Raw genomic sequence first — 5,000 nt, forward strand, 5'->3', positions numbered from 1 at the left:
AAGAGTGTATTTTAGTGTTATTGCTGTTTTTTTATTTATTTGAAGAAAGGAAAAAAGAGTAGAAGAAATAATAAAGGAAAAGTAACATTAGAGAGGACTCTATGCATTTGTTCTAAGACGTGCACCACCTACTGTCTGCAAGAAGCAAAATGCCTACAGCACCTGGTATTCCCAGGCAGTCTCCCATCCAAGTACTAACCAGGCCCGACTCTGCTTAGCTTCTGAGATCAGACGAGATCAGGCGCATTCAGGGTGGTATGGCCGTAGGCAGAATACACTCCTGTTTCAGGCCTCTTGTGTTGAGACAGCCCGCCGGTCTGGAGCCTGCTGCTCTCAAACACACCTGCACTCTACTGTTCACAAACTGCCCTCCTTCACAAACTTCTTACAGAGGGCCAATCGCACACCCTGTTTTGCACCAGCCTCACAATCGCTTCATCTGCACTTACACACAGTCTCAGACTGCCCTTTTTTTAGGGCCCAGCACAAGCAGCAACAGACCAGCTCACCACCAGCAGCTTGGGGTGAGTGTGAAGTGCAGAAAGATTCTCAATTTTCCTTCAGAAAGAGTGTATTTTAGTGTTATTGCTGTTTTTTTATTTATTTTAAGAAAGGAAAAAAGAGTAGAAGAAATAATAAATGAAAAGTAACATTAGAGAGGACTCTATGCATTTGTTTTAAGACGTGCACCACCTACTGTCTGCAAGAGGCAAAATGCCTACAGCACCTGGTATTCCCAGGCAGTCTCCCATCAAAGTACTAACCAGGCCCGACTCTGCTTAGCTTCTAAGATCAGACGCATTGAGGGTGGTATGGCCGTAGGCAGAATACACTCGTGGCTCAGGCCTCTTGTGTTGAGACAGCCCGCCGGTCTGGAGCCTGCTGCTCTCAAACACACCTGCACTCTACTGTTCACAAACTGCCATCCTTCACAAACTTCTTACAGAGGGCCAATCGCACACCCTGTTTTGCACCAGCCTCACAATCGCTTCATCTGCACTTACACACAGTCTCAGACTGCCCTTTCTTTAGGGCCCAGCACAAGCAGCAACAGACCAGCTCACCACCAGCAGCTTGGGGTGAGTGTGAAGTGCAGAAAGATTCTCAATTTTCCTTCAGAAAGAGTGTATTTTAGTGTTATTGCTGTTTTTTTATTTATTTTAAGAAAGGAAAAAAGAGTAGAAGAAATAATAAATGAAAAGTTACATTAGAGAGGACTCTATGCATTTGTTCTAAGACGTGCACCACCTACTGTCTGCAAGAGGCAAAATGCCTACAGCACCTGGTATTCCCAGGCAGTCTCCCATCCAAGTACTAAGCAGGCCCAACGCTGCTCAGCTTCTGAGATCAGACGAGATCAGGCGCATTCAGGGTGGTATGGCCTTAGGCAGAGTAGACTCCTGTTTCAGGCCTCTTGTGTTGAGACAGCCCACCGGTCTGGAGCCTGCTGCTCTCAAACACACCTGCACTCTACTGTTCACAAACTGCCCTCCTTCACAAACTTTTTACAGAGGGCCAATCGCACAACCTGTTTTGCACCAGCCTCACAATCGCTTCATCTGCACTTACACACAGTCTCAGACTGCCCTTTCTTTAGGGCCCAGCACAAGCAGCAACAGACCAGCTCACCACCAGCAGCTTTGGGTGAGTGTGAAGTGCAGAAATTTTCTCAATTTTCCTTCGGAAAGAGTGTATTTTAGTGTTATTGCTGTTTTTTTATTTATTTTAAGAAAGGAAAAAAGAGTAGAAGAAATAATAAATGAAAAGTAACATTAGAGAGGACTCTATGCATTTGTTCTAAGACGTGCACCACCTACTGTCTGCAAGAGGCAAAATGCCTACAGCACCTGGTATTCCCAGGCAGTCTCCCATCCAAGTACTAACCAGGCCCGACTCTGCTTAGCTTCTGAGATCAGACGAGATCAGGCGCATTCAGAGTGGTATGGCCATAGGCAGAATACACTCCTGTTTCAGGCCTCTTGTGTTGAGACAGACCGCCGGTCTGGAGCCTGCTGCTCTCAAACACACCTACACTCTACTGTTCACAAACTGCCCTCCTTCACAAACTTTTTACAGAGGGCCAATCGCACACCCTGTTTTGCACCAGCCTCACAATCGCTTCATCTGCACTTACACACAGTCTCAGACTGCCCTTTCTTTAGGGCCCAGCACAAGCAGCAACAGACCAGCTCACCACCAGCAGCTTGGGGTGAGTGTGAAGTGCAGAAAGATTCTAAATTTTCCTTCGGAAAGAGTGTATTTTAGTGTTATTGCTGTTTTTTTATTTATTTTAAGAAAGGAAAAAAGAGTAGAAGAAATAATAAATGAAAAGTAACATTAGAGAAGACTCTATGCATTTGCTCTAAGACGTGCACCACCTACTGTCTGCAAGAGGCAAAATGCCTACAGCACCTGGTATTCCCAGGCAGTCTTCCATCCAAGTACTAACCAGGCCCGACGCTGCTTAGCTTCTGAGATCAGACACATTTGGGGTGGTATGGCCGTAGGCAGAATACACTCCTGTTTCAGGCCTCTTGTGTTGAGACAACCCACAGGTCTGGAGCCTGCTGCTCTCAAACACACCTGCACTCTACTGTTCACAAACTGCCCTCCTTCACAAACTTCTTACAGAGGGCCAAGCACACACCCTGTTTTGCACCAGCCTCGCAATTGCTTCACCTTCACTTACACACAGTCTCAGACTGCCCTTTCTTTAGGGCCCAGCACAAGCAGCAGACCAGCTCAGCACCAGCAGCTTGGGGTGAGTGTGAAGTGCAGAAAAATTCTCAATTTTCCTTCAGAAAGAGTGTATTTTAGTGTTATTGCTGTTTTTTTATTTATTTTAAGAAAGGAAAAAAGAGTAGAAGAAATAATAAATGAAAAGTAACATTAGAGAGGACTCTATGCATTTGTTTTAAGACGTGCACCACCTACTGTCTGCAAGAGGCAAAATGCCCACAGCACCTGGTATTCCCTGGCGGTCTCGCATGCAAGTACTAACCATGCCCGACGCTGCTTAGCTTCTGAGATCAGACGAGATCAGTCACATTCAGGGTGGTATGGCCGTAGGCAAAAACACACTCCTGTTTCAGGCCTCTTGTGTTGAGACAACCCACCGGTCTGGCGCCTGCTGCTCTCAAACACACCTGCACTCTACTGTTCACAAACTGCCCTCCTTCACAAACTTCTTACAGAGGGCCAATCGCACACCCTGTTTTGCACCAGCCTCACAATCGCTTCATCTGCACTTACACACAGTCTCAGACTGCCCTTTCTTTAGGGCCCAGCACAAGCAGCAGACCAGCTCACCACCAGCAGCTTGGGGTGAGTGTGAAGTGCAGAAAGATTCTCAATTTTCCTTCAGAAAGAGTGTATTTTAGTGTTATTGCTGTTTTTTTATTTATTTTAAGAAATGAAAAAAGAGTAGAAGAAATAATAAATGAAAAGTAACATAAGAGAGGATTCTATGCATTTGTTCTAAGACGTGCACCACCTCCTGTCTGCAAGAGGCTAAATGCCTACAGCACCTAGTATTCCCAGGCAGTCTCCCATCCAAGTACTAACCAGGCCCGACTCTGCTTAGCTTCTGAGATCAGACAAGATCAGGTGCATTCAGGGTGGTATGGCCGTAGGCAGAATGCACTCCTGTTTCAGGCCTCTTGTGTTGAGACAACCCACCGGTCTGGAGCCTGCTGCTCTCAAACACACCTGCACTCTACAGTTCACAAACTGCCCTCCTTCACAAACTTCTTACAGAGGGCCAAGCACACACCCTGTTTTGCACCAGCCTTGCAATCGCTTCATCTGCACTTACACACAGTCTCAGACTGCCCTTTCTTTAGGGCTCAGCACAAGCAGCAGACCAGCTCACCACCAGCAGCTTGTGGTGAGTGTGAAGTGCAGAAAGATTCTCAATTTTCCTTCAGAAAGAGTGTATTTTAGTGTTATTGCTGTTTTTTTATTTATTTTAAGAAATGAAAAAAGAGTAGAAGAAATAATAAATGAAAAGTAACATAAGAGAGGATTCTATGCATTTGTTCTAAGACGTGCACCACCTCCTGTCTGCAAGAGGCAAAATGCCTACAGCACCTAGTATTCCCAGGCAGTCTCCCATCCAAGTACTAACCAGGCCCGACTCTGCTTAGCTTCTGAGATCAGACAAGATCAGGTGCATTCAGGGTGGTATGGCCGTAGGCAGAATGCACTCCTGTTTCAGGCCTCTTGTGTTGAGACAACCCACCGGTCTGGAGCCTGCTGATCTCAAACACACCTGCACTCTACAGTTCACAAACTGCCCTCCTTCACAAACTTCTTACAGAGGGCCAAGCACACACCCTGTTTTGCACCAGCCTTGCAATCGCTTCATCTGCACTTACACACAGTCTCAGACTGCCCTTTCTTTAGGGCTCAGCACAAGCAGCAGACCAGCTCACCACCAGCAGCTTGGGGTGAGTGTGAAGTGCAGAAAGATTCTCAATTTTCCTTCAGAAAGAGTGTATTTTAGTGTTATTGCTGTTTTTTTATTTATTTTAAGAAATGAAAAAAGAGTAGAAGAAATAATAAATGAAAAGTAACATTAGAGAGGACTCTATGCATTTGTTTTAAGACGTGCACCACCTACTGTCTGCAAGAGGCAAAATGCCTACAGCACCTGGTATTCCCAAGCAGTCTCCCATCCAAGTACTAACCAGGCCAGACGCTGCTTAGCTTCTGAGATCAGCTGTGATCAGTCACATTCAGGGTGGTATGGCCGTAGGCAAAACACACTCCTGTTTCAGGTCTCTTGTGTTGAGACAGCCCGCCGGTCTGGAGCCTGCTGCTCTCAAACACACCTGCACTCTACTGTTCACAAACTGCTCTCCTTCATAAACTTCTTTCAGAGGGCCAATCGCACACCCTGTTTTGCACCAGCCTCACAATCGCTTCATCTGCCCTTACACACAGTCTCAGACTGCCCTTTCTTTAGGGCCCAGCACAAGCAGCAACAGACCAGCTCACCA

At 46.3% G+C, this 5,000-nt stretch overlaps 4 non-coding genes and 5 pseudogenes across 4 annotated transcripts; all 9 read right to left on the bottom strand.

Moving 5' to 3' along the window:
* Window positions 1-150: 150 nt before the first annotated feature.
* LOC138255003 (5S ribosomal RNA) lies at window positions 151-269 on the bottom strand. The gene has a single exon (XR_011197648.1). It is a non-coding gene; the product is annotated as a 5S ribosomal RNA (ribosomal RNA).
* Window positions 270-715: 446 nt separating this feature from the next.
* Window positions 716-824, bottom strand: LOC138251868 (5S ribosomal RNA; annotated as a pseudogene).
* Window positions 825-1,270: 446 nt separating this feature from the next.
* On the bottom strand, window positions 1,271-1,389 carry LOC138256005 (5S ribosomal RNA; annotated as a pseudogene).
* A 446-nt stretch (window positions 1,390-1,835) lies between these two features.
* LOC138253303 (5S ribosomal RNA) lies at window positions 1,836-1,954 on the bottom strand. The gene has a single exon (XR_011195996.1). It is a non-coding gene; the product is annotated as a 5S ribosomal RNA (ribosomal RNA).
* Window positions 1,955-2,400: 446 nt separating this feature from the next.
* On the bottom strand, window positions 2,401-2,509 carry LOC138252251 (5S ribosomal RNA; annotated as a pseudogene).
* Window positions 2,510-2,952: 443 nt separating this feature from the next.
* LOC138251021 (5S ribosomal RNA) lies at window positions 2,953-3,071 on the bottom strand (annotated as a pseudogene).
* Window positions 3,072-3,515: 444 nt separating this feature from the next.
* LOC138253368 (5S ribosomal RNA) lies at window positions 3,516-3,634 on the bottom strand. The gene has a single exon (XR_011196060.1). It is a non-coding gene; the product is annotated as a 5S ribosomal RNA (ribosomal RNA).
* A 443-nt stretch (window positions 3,635-4,077) lies between these two features.
* Window positions 4,078-4,196, bottom strand: LOC138253369 (5S ribosomal RNA). Its single transcript, XR_011196061.1, has one exon. It is a non-coding gene; the product is annotated as a 5S ribosomal RNA (ribosomal RNA).
* A 443-nt stretch (window positions 4,197-4,639) lies between these two features.
* LOC138257077 (5S ribosomal RNA) lies at window positions 4,640-4,758 on the bottom strand (annotated as a pseudogene).
* Window positions 4,759-5,000: the final 242 nt, after the last annotated feature.

The sequence above is a fragment of the Pleurodeles waltl genome, chromosome 8, assembly GCF_031143425.1.
Source record: "Pleurodeles waltl isolate 20211129_DDA chromosome 8, aPleWal1.hap1.20221129, whole genome shotgun sequence".
Classification (NCBI taxonomy): domain Eukaryota; kingdom Metazoa; phylum Chordata; class Amphibia; order Caudata; family Salamandridae; genus Pleurodeles; species Pleurodeles waltl.